The sequence below is a fragment of the Myiozetetes cayanensis genome, unplaced genomic scaffold, assembly GCF_022539395.1.
Source record: "Myiozetetes cayanensis isolate MyiCay16 unplaced genomic scaffold, myiCay2020 scf2-11, whole genome shotgun sequence".
NCBI lineage: Eukaryota > Metazoa > Chordata > Aves > Passeriformes > Tyrannidae > Myiozetetes > Myiozetetes cayanensis.
Genome location: NW_026087411.1, coordinates 9,406,764 through 9,419,331, shown reverse-complemented (window position 1 = coordinate 9,419,331; position 12,568 = coordinate 9,406,764). Strand labels below are relative to the sequence as shown.

General features: G+C 43.6%; 1 long non-coding RNA gene across 2 annotated transcripts in view; it reads left to right on the top strand.

The window, feature by feature from the left end:
• Positions 1-3,497: 3,497 nt before the first annotated feature.
• The window catches only part of LOC126640196 (uncharacterized), a 92,425-nt gene continuing 83,354 nt past the window's right edge, over positions 3,498-12,568 (top strand). For both annotated transcript variants that reach the window (XR_007628952.1, XR_007628951.1), the window contains exon 1: positions 3,498-3,696. This is a non-coding gene — a long non-coding RNA (uncharacterized LOC126640196). The remainder of the gene's footprint in view (positions 3,697-12,568) is intronic.

The window sequence follows — 12,568 nt, the reverse complement described above, 5'->3', positions numbered from 1 at the left end:
GTTATTGTTTCCTGCATATCTTTGAAGCATGAGCTGTGAAAGCCCTTACTTAGTTATCTCTTGTAGAAATTTCTATTGTTGTACAGTTTTGTAGGGATATTTGTTGAGCTTATGTATTCAGAGATCTTTTGATCCCCAAAGAAGCAAAAGTCTAAGGGAAAAACAAGGAAGAACAATGAAAATGTTAATCAGTTACATTGTAAAAAGGTTGACGATTAAGCTAATGAGCGAGAGTGAATGAATTCATTTATGTGCTTTATGAAAGACCTTGTCTAGTAGCATTAATATTTTAATGTTCTATTAATATTATTAAATATGTGGAGATGAAGGGGGAGGGTCTTTTGTTTATTCTAAAAGACAGTTGGCACAGGAAAGGCTATGCTTTTCAGTCTCTGATAGATCAGAAAGGACATGGTTAGTGCCAAGAGGCTGTTCTCTACTGAAAAGTTAATTATATCATATTATTCAGAATTCTGACTATTTTCTTACTTAACAATTTTCTTCCAGAAGCTTTGAGACTTCATTTTAAATACTTCTGTGGTCGATGAAGCTGAAGCCCCACTTCCATGATGTCTATCTCCAAGACCTTTCAGATATTCCTAAGCTAGTGATAAGAAATATTCCTCAGTCTGATAGACATGGCAATTTAATTGAGGAAGTCTTCTAGTAAAAATCAGTAACCTTCAGAGTTCATCCAAAATTCTGATTAAAGCCTGTTTACAGGCATCAAACTTTTCACTTCTGGTAAGTTGTTAGAGTTCTAACTGCAATACTTGGTACCAAACTGCTGCATTCCTGATCTGAGTTCTCTTATGTGTCCTGCACTTCTTGTGTGGAACTGGCTTCAAGCAGGAGCTTGTACTGTACTAATGACACCACCTCTCAAATGTGGGGTAGATGCCAATGTGATTTGGTGCAGGAAGGACCACACTGGCAGCAGAAGTCTAAGTTGGTACGTTAGAGGAAGTGGGTGCTGTTTGCAGCCTCAGATTCTTTGATAAACAGGCAAGAGGCAGAGAAGCACATATGTGTTTGCACCAGAAAAAAAAAAAGGGAATTTGAAGTGGAAGGAAAAAATGATAGGATGTTTCTGGGCTGGGGAGGAATTAGCCTTTGAGAGCTGAATTCAGTCCTGCTTGGTGGAGAAGGGACTCCCTGTTTCCATTCAGTTGGAAACTCCTCAGGAGCTGACAGCCCCTTCCCCTCTTGAGGGCAAGGTCCTGTCTGAAACAGGCTCCTTGTGAATGCTCAGCTCTTGGGTGTAGGAACCCAGGATTTCCTGGTCTCTGAAAAGCAAGACTAGTTATCCTACAGCCCAGGGCAAGCTTAAGGAAGCTGAGAGAGCTTTTTTGGACCTCCCAAGCCCAGCCCTCAGTGGAAGCTGAGATGTTGGCACAGGGGTGAGGTGGGGACTTCAGCCCATCAACGGTATTTGGCCACTGTGAAAAGCAGCGGCTTTGAAAGCCTATTCCTTGCAGGGAATCAGTGGGAGCAGGAATACCTGCTGTTTTCCTGAAGGCAGTGAAAGGAGCTGCTTTCTCAGATGGCAGTGTGACCACTTTCAAAATAAAATTAAGGCTTCTTGGCATGCTGCTGCATTTCTAGAAGTCTGAATTTATTTTCTCCCCAAGACTTCCTCATAAAGTAAGGCCTTGGCCCAATTGAAATCAGTAGGAGTTGCCCTAGTGACCTCAATAAACCCAGGATTTTCATTTGTAGTGCTCATTTTGTGTGATTATTCCCAAAACACAACATAAAACTGCCCAAGAAAGGGAAATTAATTTTGAAATCCCACTGTAATCTGATTATCTAAAATACAGGTACAAACATTTCTATTAAATTTTACAGAACTCCTGCTCCTCAGATTTTGTGTGCCTGCCCCCAAGCTTTTCTCCTACAATGCTTTATCTTCAACCATGAATCTACAGGCAGAACAGTAAATTTGTTTGAGGCTTTATGTATATTTTTACAGTCTGTGTGTGAAATTCATAGCGCATATGATGCATAGCACAGATAAAGTATTTTTGAGATTAGAAAGTGTGTGTAAATTGCCTGTAGTCTGCTCACCATGAAGGAGAAAACAAAACCAGCTATTTTACTTGAAGGCACTGGTATTTTGAAAGAGCTTCTTGAAGTCTGTAAGCTCGTTGATACCATCAGAAATGTATTTTATATTAAGCCTTTAATTGTAGCATTTTAAAATCAGCTTCCTAATTGTTTCCTGTAGACAAAAGATAACACAGTTGGCCTTCAGGGATCCTCCACCTTGGTACAATGGGGTTTACATTTGAACAGATCCTTGCAAGGGCAATTTTAAAGCTTCACAGTGATGTTAAGTGCTGCTTGGGGAGCATCGGTGCTTCAGAAATAGTTGTGGCTGGTTTTAGCCTAACAACAAACAGGGGCTTGCACGGGGAGGTGTCTGAGTGGGGTTTCCATTTCCCTGAGGGTGAAACACCCCGTGTTGCTGACAGCACCCATGTGCTGAGCACTGTGTCAAAGAAGCCAGCAGCTGTCAGGAGTTGGAAGGCACAAAGTGCATCGGGAACCTGTGTGTGAAGGCAATGGTGGAGGCTTCCAGGTCCAGGGCCGTTGTGAGCAAGGTGATTCCATGAGCCAAAGAACTGGGATCCTGTATCGCAGTACTCTGGGTGATGGGGGGTTGCTGAATGGCGTGTGATTGCGATTTCTTACAACTGTCAATCTCATTTTGCGTTTTATTGTTACTCTGGGAGAGTCTCCAGCTCTTCTCTACCCTGGGCTGCCTGTTCCTGCTTTGTGCCAGAACCTTCCACATGATCGAAGCCCAGCAATTCCCTTGTGTGCTGAGGCTGGGGACACTGGGAACACTTGGTGGAGAAGGACTAGCTGAGTGAGAGTGGGACATCCCAGTGCTTTGGTGTGCTCCTTGGAAGCTGTCCTGGATGTGCTGAACACTGGCCTAGCATGGCAGGAGAGGCAGGACAATTCCTTTGTGTGTGCAGATGTATTTCAGTACTCCCTAGCCTCACTTTCTCCAGCCAGTTGCTGGTTGTGCTCAAAAGGGAAAATGAGCATTCCTTCACTTTTTTTGTGGGGTGTAAGAGTTATGATTCTGCAAGGGCTAATTCATGCTTCTGTCTTTACAGAGTCAATGGTCCCTGTGGGCTCAGGGGAGGTGTTGAGAGACAGGGCTCACATCGCCTTTAAAAGCACACATGGAAACATCTGCTTTCTTTAACGCCTTGTTCTTAGGAAGTTGTAGTGCAATAAAGTAAATTCATAGACAGCTGGAGCTTGGCTTGTTCTGGCTTGTTTCTGTAGTGGGACTTTTTATGAATAAAAGAATGATGGAACCATATTTAGCTTGGAAATACTAAAATCCTGCAGAACTTCCAGAGCATGAGGGTAGCACAGTATAAAGGCACTTCCAGATGTGAAGATATTTCCCCTTGGTTGCGGCCTTAGGCTAAGGTATGACATGTTCTTGCTTTGTTCTTACCCACTAGGGCATGCTGGAGGTGGAGTCTACATCAGACACCTTCAGAGCTTGGGGAGAAACGTGCTGAGGGAGGGAAAGGAAGAACAGAGATCTGGAATACAGAGGAAAAGCATCTAATCAGAAATAACAGCTCTCATCAGGCACAGACAATAGACAGCAAACTGGCTTCAGGAAAGCTATTCAGGCATCGTGGGAGCTAAATCAACAGACACAAGGTAAGAATAGAGTCATGACAACTATTTAAATGATTTTTAAAAGTTGATTGTGCTTGAGACTTTCCTAGACCCTACAATGGGAAAATTTGTTTTGCTGCCTTAGAATACAGTCCATACATGTCTCTGCCTTTGTCCTCCACGCCTCATGTGGTAGTTTCTTCACAATATATCCTACATCAGATGTTTTTCCTCCTCAGTGCCTGGGTATGAGCAGGTTGGTTGACCCTGCTTAGGACAACAATTTTCAAGTATAGCCTGTAATTGTCGTATCGAGCGCTCTCCTTCACCCCCTCTACACGTGGTCTTTGTTGGCTTATAATAAGATGACAAAGAGCAGGAATCCCAAGACCCAGCTGGGAGAGGAAGCCTTCCTGTTTCCAAGGATGGCAGGAGCAGGGTGCTGTGTCACCTTTTCAAATGCTCCTAATGATTTGGTGTGAATCCGGCATGGGCTCACCATGATGCCTCTGCAGGGAATTAGCTGGGGCACACAAGGATGGCCTTAGCAAGTGATTTCTGTGTCACCTTTCTACCAGCTGCAGGGAGGGGGGGATGGATGATCCCAGATCTGGCAGAAAGCCTGCCGAGGTTTGGAACAAATCTGAACTGACAGAGGGAGTTCATCCTGGGTCAGCATTTCACAGCGTTTCTGAGCTGGTATTAGGAGCTTGAAAAGTCACTGAAGTGCAGCATGAGATATTTAAAAGTTGGGGTCCCTACCAGCTCATGGCAGTCAGTTTTGTTCCTGTTTTACAAGCAGAGCTCCCCAGCAGCGCAGTCACAGTGATCATGGTTACCACCATCTCCAGCACACTGAGAAAAGGCAGAAGAACCTTAAAACTGAAGACTGGAGCTCAAAAGGCAGGTGGTGGAACGGTCACTAAAATCAGCTGAAAGCTACTATGTTGTCCTGATTCCTTCCTGATATTTTCCAGTAGCTCAGTGTGTGCTGGCACGTTTGTTGTCACTGGTTGAAGATGTATTTTTGTGTAAAGAAATACAGCTCCTGACGTTAGCAGGACTGAGAGCAAACACCTACCATTCCCATGTAGGGAAGCTGGCATTCAGCACTCCACGGCTGCCTCTGAAAGAAAAAGAAGAGTTTCTTTTCAGCACTGCCAAAAAAGTGATATTAATTGAACTAAAGCTTGGAATGAAATGTGAGCGTGACTTGATCTAGGAGCAGCCTTACAGAATGAAATGTAAAAATATGCAGCACAGGAAGGAACTCATGCGTCGAGTTACAGTAGGACTGATGAATTAGTAAGGATGGTCTATCCATAATTTCAATGAGCTGGGACAGGCAGGTAGGAGAGGGGAAGATGCACATAGAAAAAAGCAATACCAGTAAGTCAGATCAGGAGCCTTCAAAGGAAAAAAATTCAGCCAAGATGAGGGAAAAGAAATCTCCTCCCCTCGGTTCCTGCCATTTGTCATGCATCTGGAGTGATTGTGTAGATGACATGCATTTGCTGAGCTCCTGTTAGGACACCATAGTTAGAGAAATGAATTACCCCAGAAGGCCAGAACGAGGTCTTTCAAAGGTCATTATCAGAACTGGTTTCTCATCAATACACTACTTGATTGGAGGAAAAGACTCAAAATTGCAGGCCTTTGATTGCTGAGTGGGAAGCTTTTAACTGCTTCCTGCTGTTCTGTCATTTTGTGCTAACCCCAAATGGCCCCATTAAATTGATGTCCTGTTTCCCATTCACTGCCCACAAATCACTCTTCTCCTGTTAATATAGGAAACATTTGCACATGATGGGAATTGGAGTGGCTAAACAGTAAATCTTAGAGCCAGTAAAGAACACAAAAACATTTACCCAGCTACCAAAGTATTGATTTCCCCCCACCTCTTTATAATATTCAGTTACAGACTTTATTAAAAAACACAGAACCTCACGTATGCCTTTAGAGAATCTTTGCACAAATACTGTTCCCAGCCAGTGCAGTGCAAGTCACTCTGATTTCTGCGTGACAGTGAATTTCTTGCAGCTAATCAGGAGGTAAAACAAAGGCCAGGAGTGATGCAGCTGCTCGGGCAGTGGGGTGTCATTGCCAACACCGTGTGACACCATGTGCCACTGCTGTGGGTTAGGGCAGCAATGAGAACAGCACAGCAGCTCTGCCTTCTCAGGCCAGCAATGCTATGAGAGTGACTGGAACCTGGGAGCTCTTTGGGCTGAAGAGGAGCTGAGCCCCAGAAAGGTTTTTCTTCACTTTGATGGATGTCTGAGCTTACGGAGTCTTACAGATTTGCACACACACTCTCCCATCCAGAACCGACTCGTGCCTCGGGTCCTTCCATTGACAGGGTCTTACTGAAGTCCATTTCTACTGTCAGGTTAAACTAAAAGATGCTGAAAATGCACTGGGGTGATACCAGGTCCCTTCTACACATGGTCTGCTGCAGAGTTCCCCCAGCAGCAGAGGGAAGCATCGATAACTTGATAGTGAATCCTAAAACAAGATTAGGTAGTGCAGGAATACCCTACAAATGGTCTCAAAGCACTTTGACATAACTGGAGAGGATGGAGTGAGTGAGCACCTTGTAATTTATGGTGCTTGCTGTGAGCAAACAAGAAAAAAACTAACCCTTTTTCTGCTGGCCTTCAGGCAGTATTGTTCCCTTCTCTCCTTCATATCTCAGTTTCCCCCACTAGAAGAATGGGAGGATGAAATCGAGCACCTCTGCAGAGAGAGGGCTTTGATATCTGCTGATAAAACCTGCTCCACAGGCAGCAGGAATCAGGACAGGTGCAACAAAGCCCAGCTCTCCTCAGGCAGCTGAGCTCGCTGGTGGGGTCTGTCACCAAAATGTTTCCAATATCCTTAAATGTCACTAAACTAAGAAAAGTAGCATTGCTGAAAATCACGATGAAAGGGGCCTCAGATGTAAATCCTTTCTAAAATCTTTGTAATCCTCAACAGCTTTAGTTCCAACAGATCTTCCCATAAAATGAACTGCCAGCCAAAAGGTAAATATAAATGCAAAATATTCCCAGAGCAAACATGTTACTGGCTTTTAAAACAAGTCCATTTAAATAATGTGAAAATATATTAAAGAAGCAGAATCTATTCTGCTTTATATTTAAAGATGAATTAATGCAAATATCACAGGTTTATCCTGCATTAGTCCCTCGAGAGGAGTCACTGGGGAAGCAATTTGTTTCTTGTTAGCTAAGGCAGGGAGCTTTGAAGTTACTGAGTTGTCTGTCTCTGCAAGTAGCCCATCTAATCTTGAGGAAAAGTGTCAGATCTAAGTTGGAGTGAGTTGCGTGTCTGGGCATTGTTTAAATGTCTGGCAGGAAGAGGTCTTCAGCGTGCCACCAACCAGCAGGATGAGGACAGTGGAAGTGACACAAAGAATGTCTGGGAGAAATCTTTTAATGGCTATTAACAATGGACAAGAGCCCTGAACAGTGAGTGTCAGGAGAAAGGCTTCCATTTTGCCATTTTTTGTCTTTTAAATTGACTCCTACTAGGTTAAGGGCTCTCATCAGTTGCTTTTTGATCATGTCAGGTGAGGATGATTTCTCTGAGAGCTGATTGCTGGGAAAGCCACCAAAAGAGGCCTTTTTTTCCCCAGACGGTCTCATAGTTTTAGGGATGTTCACATACCCCTGCTTCCTTGACTGTGCTCATTAATCTGTTTCTGGAGCTGTGCTGTGACTGGATTAGGTAAATCACCTACAATTAATTTCTTTTGATTTCATCTTCGAATTTTGTGATCGGTTTGTTGGCGCAACTGTGCGGGCAATGAGTCGTTACCGGTTAGGTGGTGGAAGCACAAACCTCTGACAGGCTGTTTCCCTGCACAGAAAAAAAATTGAAAAGCTCTTGTCTGAAACTCCAGAGCTGTTGAGTTCATAGCAAACTCCACCTTCATCCCAGAACTGTTTTTCAGAAATCAATTTTTCTACTCTTTAATTACAAATGAGACCCTCAGCTGTCCATCAGCACAGCTCCACTGAGCTGCTACTCATGAGCTCTACAGTGTCAGCTTTTAGCCTGAAGGTACCAGCCTTGGGTTATCAGCTGCAAAGGAAAACTCTGCAATGTTAAGAGCCTGTAAAGCCATTCAGGGAGATCAGTATGCATCTGAAGATAGCTCAAAACAATAGCTAGAGGGGGGAATATAAACTGTTTACTACAATTGGATTTGCACTGAAACCTACTGATGCAAAATTCATAGCCTACATGAATTAATTTGCTCCTGATCACTTCTTACAAAAACTATGGCTTCTCCCCCTTCCCTTAATGACTTCTATTTGACAGCTGTGGATTTGCAAAGTGAACTGCAGTAGCAGAGTAGACATAAACATTTGGAAATGGCACTAAAATCTGTGAAATGAATTGCCTTTGAAATTTACAGTTGTTGCTAGCTTATACAGAATCAAACTTGTCATGTGTTTATGGACTACACTTAATCTTTGAGCATCTTTCATCTCCCTATCACCTGTGTGTGAGGGAAGTATTAGCCCTGTTTTACAGGTGGAGAAATAAGGCCCAGGACTCCTGAGAGAGGCCTGGGAATGACTCTGCTCTGTAGCACGGTCTTACTCACAGGAAGGCACCCCCTCACCTTTTCTTGTTGGATCAGCTGCAAGATCTCACATTGGTTTTCCTGATGTGCCACAAAATCAGGGAATGGTTTGAGTTGGAAGGGACCTTAAAGATCACCCAGTTCCAACCCCCTGCCATGGACAGGGACACCTTCCACTAGACCAGGTTGCTCAGAGCTCCATCCAACCTGGCCTTGAACATTCCCAGGGATGGGGCAGCCACAGCTTTTTCTGGGCAAACTGTGCCAGGGCCTCAGCACCCTCACAGCAAAGAATTTCTTCCTAATACCTAATCTAAACCCTGCCCTCTCTCAGTTTAAAGACATGCTCCCTTGTCTTGTCACTACAGGCCCTTGCAAATAGTCCCTCTCCACCTTCCTTTAAGGTTCCCTTCAGGTACTGGAAGGCTGCAATTAGGTCACATCAAAGCCTTCTCTTTTCCAGACCGAACAACCCCAGTCCCTCAGTCTTTCCTCACAGGAGAGCTGCTCCATCCATCTAATTAACTTGCTCCAACAGGTCCATGTCTTTCCTGTGCTGGGGACCCCAGAGCTGGATGCAGCACTGCAGGTGGAGTCTCATCAGAGCAGAGCAGAGGGACTGAATCCCTTCCCTCACCTGCTGCCCACAGAATTTAAATGAAGTTCCCACTGGTGACCAGGCAGTGAGTGAGATGTGCAGCATACCTCCTGGTTTGCAACCACAACTCTGCAGGAGAGGAGAGAGTGGGCTGCTGCTGTTTCAGATGTCCCTGTTCCTCTGAAGGGTGAACTGAGAGCTGTAGCTAAGTTAATGGTCTCTGCAAATGCTCTATAAAGTCATTTTATGTAATGACCTGGAATTTATATCTTTGCTTATGAAACAGGAGCTGGTGGCTGTTTTAATAATTAGCATGTAGTGTAAATACTATACTGTGCTGAATTCTTTCCTCAGATAGTCTGTGCCTGCTGGTGAAGTCAAGGAGAACTGGGCTGGTATCCAAGGACAGAAGCTGGTTGCTTGTCTACTTAGGATACATTGAAAGCATTAGTAATGAGATGTGAGAAGAATAAATAAGCCTATTTACCATGTGGAAGAGAGCTGCCTTACAGAGGGTTAGCTGCAAAATGACTAGTTAAGAGCTGTAGTCAGCTGCCCCTCCCAAAATTGCAGGCTCTCCTGCCTTCTCTTCCCACATCAAGCCAGGAGCGAGCCCTAGGAAATGCTTTATAGGGACAACCCTGCAGTAAGGAGGTCTAGTCCAATGTGTTCTGCTGGAAAGGTCCCTTTTTGCTGAGGAGCTGAAGATCTGAATGATGATATTTGTGCAGGGAATTTAAGTGATTCCATGCTTGTGTACAGGATGGGAGCAAAAGATGCCCTGGCTCTTTTTAGGCTAATTGGGATCAATCCATGCAGAGGAGGATCACCTGCAAGCAGGCTTAGAGTTGAGGAGGATACAGAATATCACACAGAACCTTACACTCCAGAAATCAGATGTGAAGGAAGTTATGGGTCTGGTTCAGGACTGAAAATAGTTTACAGAGCCTTGGACCATGGGATCTAGTACAAATTGTAACACAGAAGTGAAAGTTATTTCAGGTTTAGAAATCTGTGCAGCGTGAATTTTGTAGCTGCAGTTTACCCTTTAATAGTTGCAGAGTTGTTATATAAATAGTATAAACCAGGCACTGTGCAGACAGGGTGGGGAGAGAGAGCTCATTTCTCTTGACTAAAAGAGATCCCTTTAAAAGGGATCCCTTAAAAAGTGGGAATAGAGTAGATGTGAAGGGGAGAAAAGAGTGTGATCCACAGCTTGGTGGAAAGCCTTGTCAGCCAAAGCAGCATCTTCTCCAAGTAAGGATTTCACAGCAGAATTAAAAATACATCAGGTCTAAGATCTCAATAAGTGGTTTCTAAAGAAGATATTTGGGGAAAAAGAGCACAACAGAGCAGGCAGATCCTGCTGGCCCAAGTGGCTGCCAGCCAGGAGCAGGGGGAGTGTGGGTCTGCACTTCTGCTGGAGAATTACAAATAAAGGAACAGTTGTGAAAGGCAAGGTGTAATTCATGAAACAGCTAGCATTTGTTTCATGTTTCTCAGGATTTAGAGCTAATCACAAGCCAAGTTTACCCTCCTGGTTCCTCCTTCCACTCCACACCTCCAGGATCTTCTAATTTATAGCCTTCCAGATTCTTGTGCTTTTCCTGAGTGTGATGTACGTGGATGGAGCAGTCTAATATCTCAGTGGCTGCAGAAGCCTGACAGTGTTTTCGCATTGCTTCTCCCTCCAATAAATCAAAGCCTTCAGAACTGAGGACTGCACACCCAATAAAAGTCCTATGGCAGGGGGAGACGGCTGTGCCTTCATTTTTCCAGCTGTGAATCTCCTGGCTGGCATTCCTGCTGACTGGAGTGCCTTGCAGCAGTTATATAATTGCAAGTCAAAATTTCTCTGGTTCGCCAAATTGCTGAACCAGAAGGGATTGCTTACTAAAGGACTGGAGGGAAGAAACTGGAAGGGAGACATAAAGGCAAGAGGCTGTATAAACTGTCGGGCTGTGATCAGCATTTTGATCGGTTTAGGAATTTGTCAAAGGGGAGGGGGGAGAGTTGTGTGGTGAAAGATGGATGAATAATTAATTGTGTATAATTTAGTCAATGCATTTTGCTGATTGGGGATTTTCTACAAATGGATTCCTGTGTGTGTCAAATGTTATTCAACAGCTCTTTTCAGTGAATAATTTTTGAGTTGTAGCTGTATCCTGAGGAGTTCATTGAGGTATTTGATAATTAAATACTGAGGAATAAGTGAGAGTGCTAGCACAGCAAAATATAATCCCATAAATGGTGCGTGTATAGTACCATTGACTTCTTAAGGTGTAAGACAGGAAAAGTTTGCTTGATTTGATCTTTCATCACTTTAAATCTTGAAAGCCATGAAATATGAGGCACTTGGAGTGAATTGCTCAGTTTTGGGGATCTGAATGCCTGTCTTTCTCCACATGACTATGTGTATGAAAACACTCATCTGCAAATCTTCTACAGACAACTAAGCCTATTTCTTTGACTTACCACTAGTTATTCTTACTTTCCTCTCATTCCTTCATTAAACTCCTGTGCTGTAGAGGGACAGGATACTGTGCTGCTCTTCCTAGATTGCATCAGAGATTATTCAGATAGGGCAGTTTCCTATAAAGTATTTGCAACAGAGCCCAAGCATCATTGCAAAATTCAAAGCTCTTAATAATGATCCCTAGTAATAATTTCCAAGGCTCTGAGGAAGATGCTGCTGTTCTTTAACCTCCCTTCCTTGCGTAACCTTGGGCAGATCAATTACTTGGAGGAGTTCTGTTATCACTGTCTTACAGCTAAAGCCCATTTGGATGATAAAAATCACTTGCAGTAGTGAAGCAAAGATCTCAAAGACCTGCATCCCCAAAGCTGCGTTGGTAGCTGAGAAAGTGTGTGCTCCAAGGGTCTGCAGAATCCAGTGTCACAGCAAAATACAGAACACAGCAAACTGCAGATCAGAAAATAATAAGAACGCACGTTATTTAGGTGAAAGACTTTACTGGATAAAACGCGGATTTTTAAGCATCAGTTCTTGTAGTGGCATTTTACCTGTTTAATTTAAACTGGTGGCTACAAGAAGTCTCTGGACAACCCGATGGAGCTCAAGCCAGGGCAAAAAATTGCCCTGGATTCATCAGCAGTGAAACAGATGGTACTAGCTTAAAATAAAATAGGACACTCTATTCTAATTCTATATTGCCACATAGCTTTATCCTGCAGAGTCACACTGCAAGTGGCACAACTGGCCCTTCAGAGAAACATGTGCTCTGCTCAGCCTCGGTGCATGTGCTTGCAGCTCACAAGCAGATTGCTAATGTGGTGGTTTTCTGTTTGTTCCAGTGCTTTCTCTTAGGAGGATGCTCGTGACAGTTTGATTACTTGGAACCAGAGGTGAAAATGCCCAACCAAAGAGATCAGTTGACACAGAGGAAAATCAGCAGCACGTTAAAAATAAGAAAACCAAGGGAGTTTTTATGAAGGACACAATTGCGTGTTCTCGTGTTGCTGAAACGCAGAGGTGCTTTTAATAACTCTTTAAACCTCATCTTTTTCTAATAATCTTCATAATCCTCACCTAGGATTGCCAGGGAGTAATTTGTGACTGCTGTCTGTATGACAGGGGGAAAAGCAAAGCTGCTTGACAGAACATCAAAGGTTTGTGCCACTGAAGTTTTATGCAGCCTCTGCTAAATCTTTCATGCTTGAAACAATGATGAAAAATGATTGTCAGCTATGAAACCAAAATTATA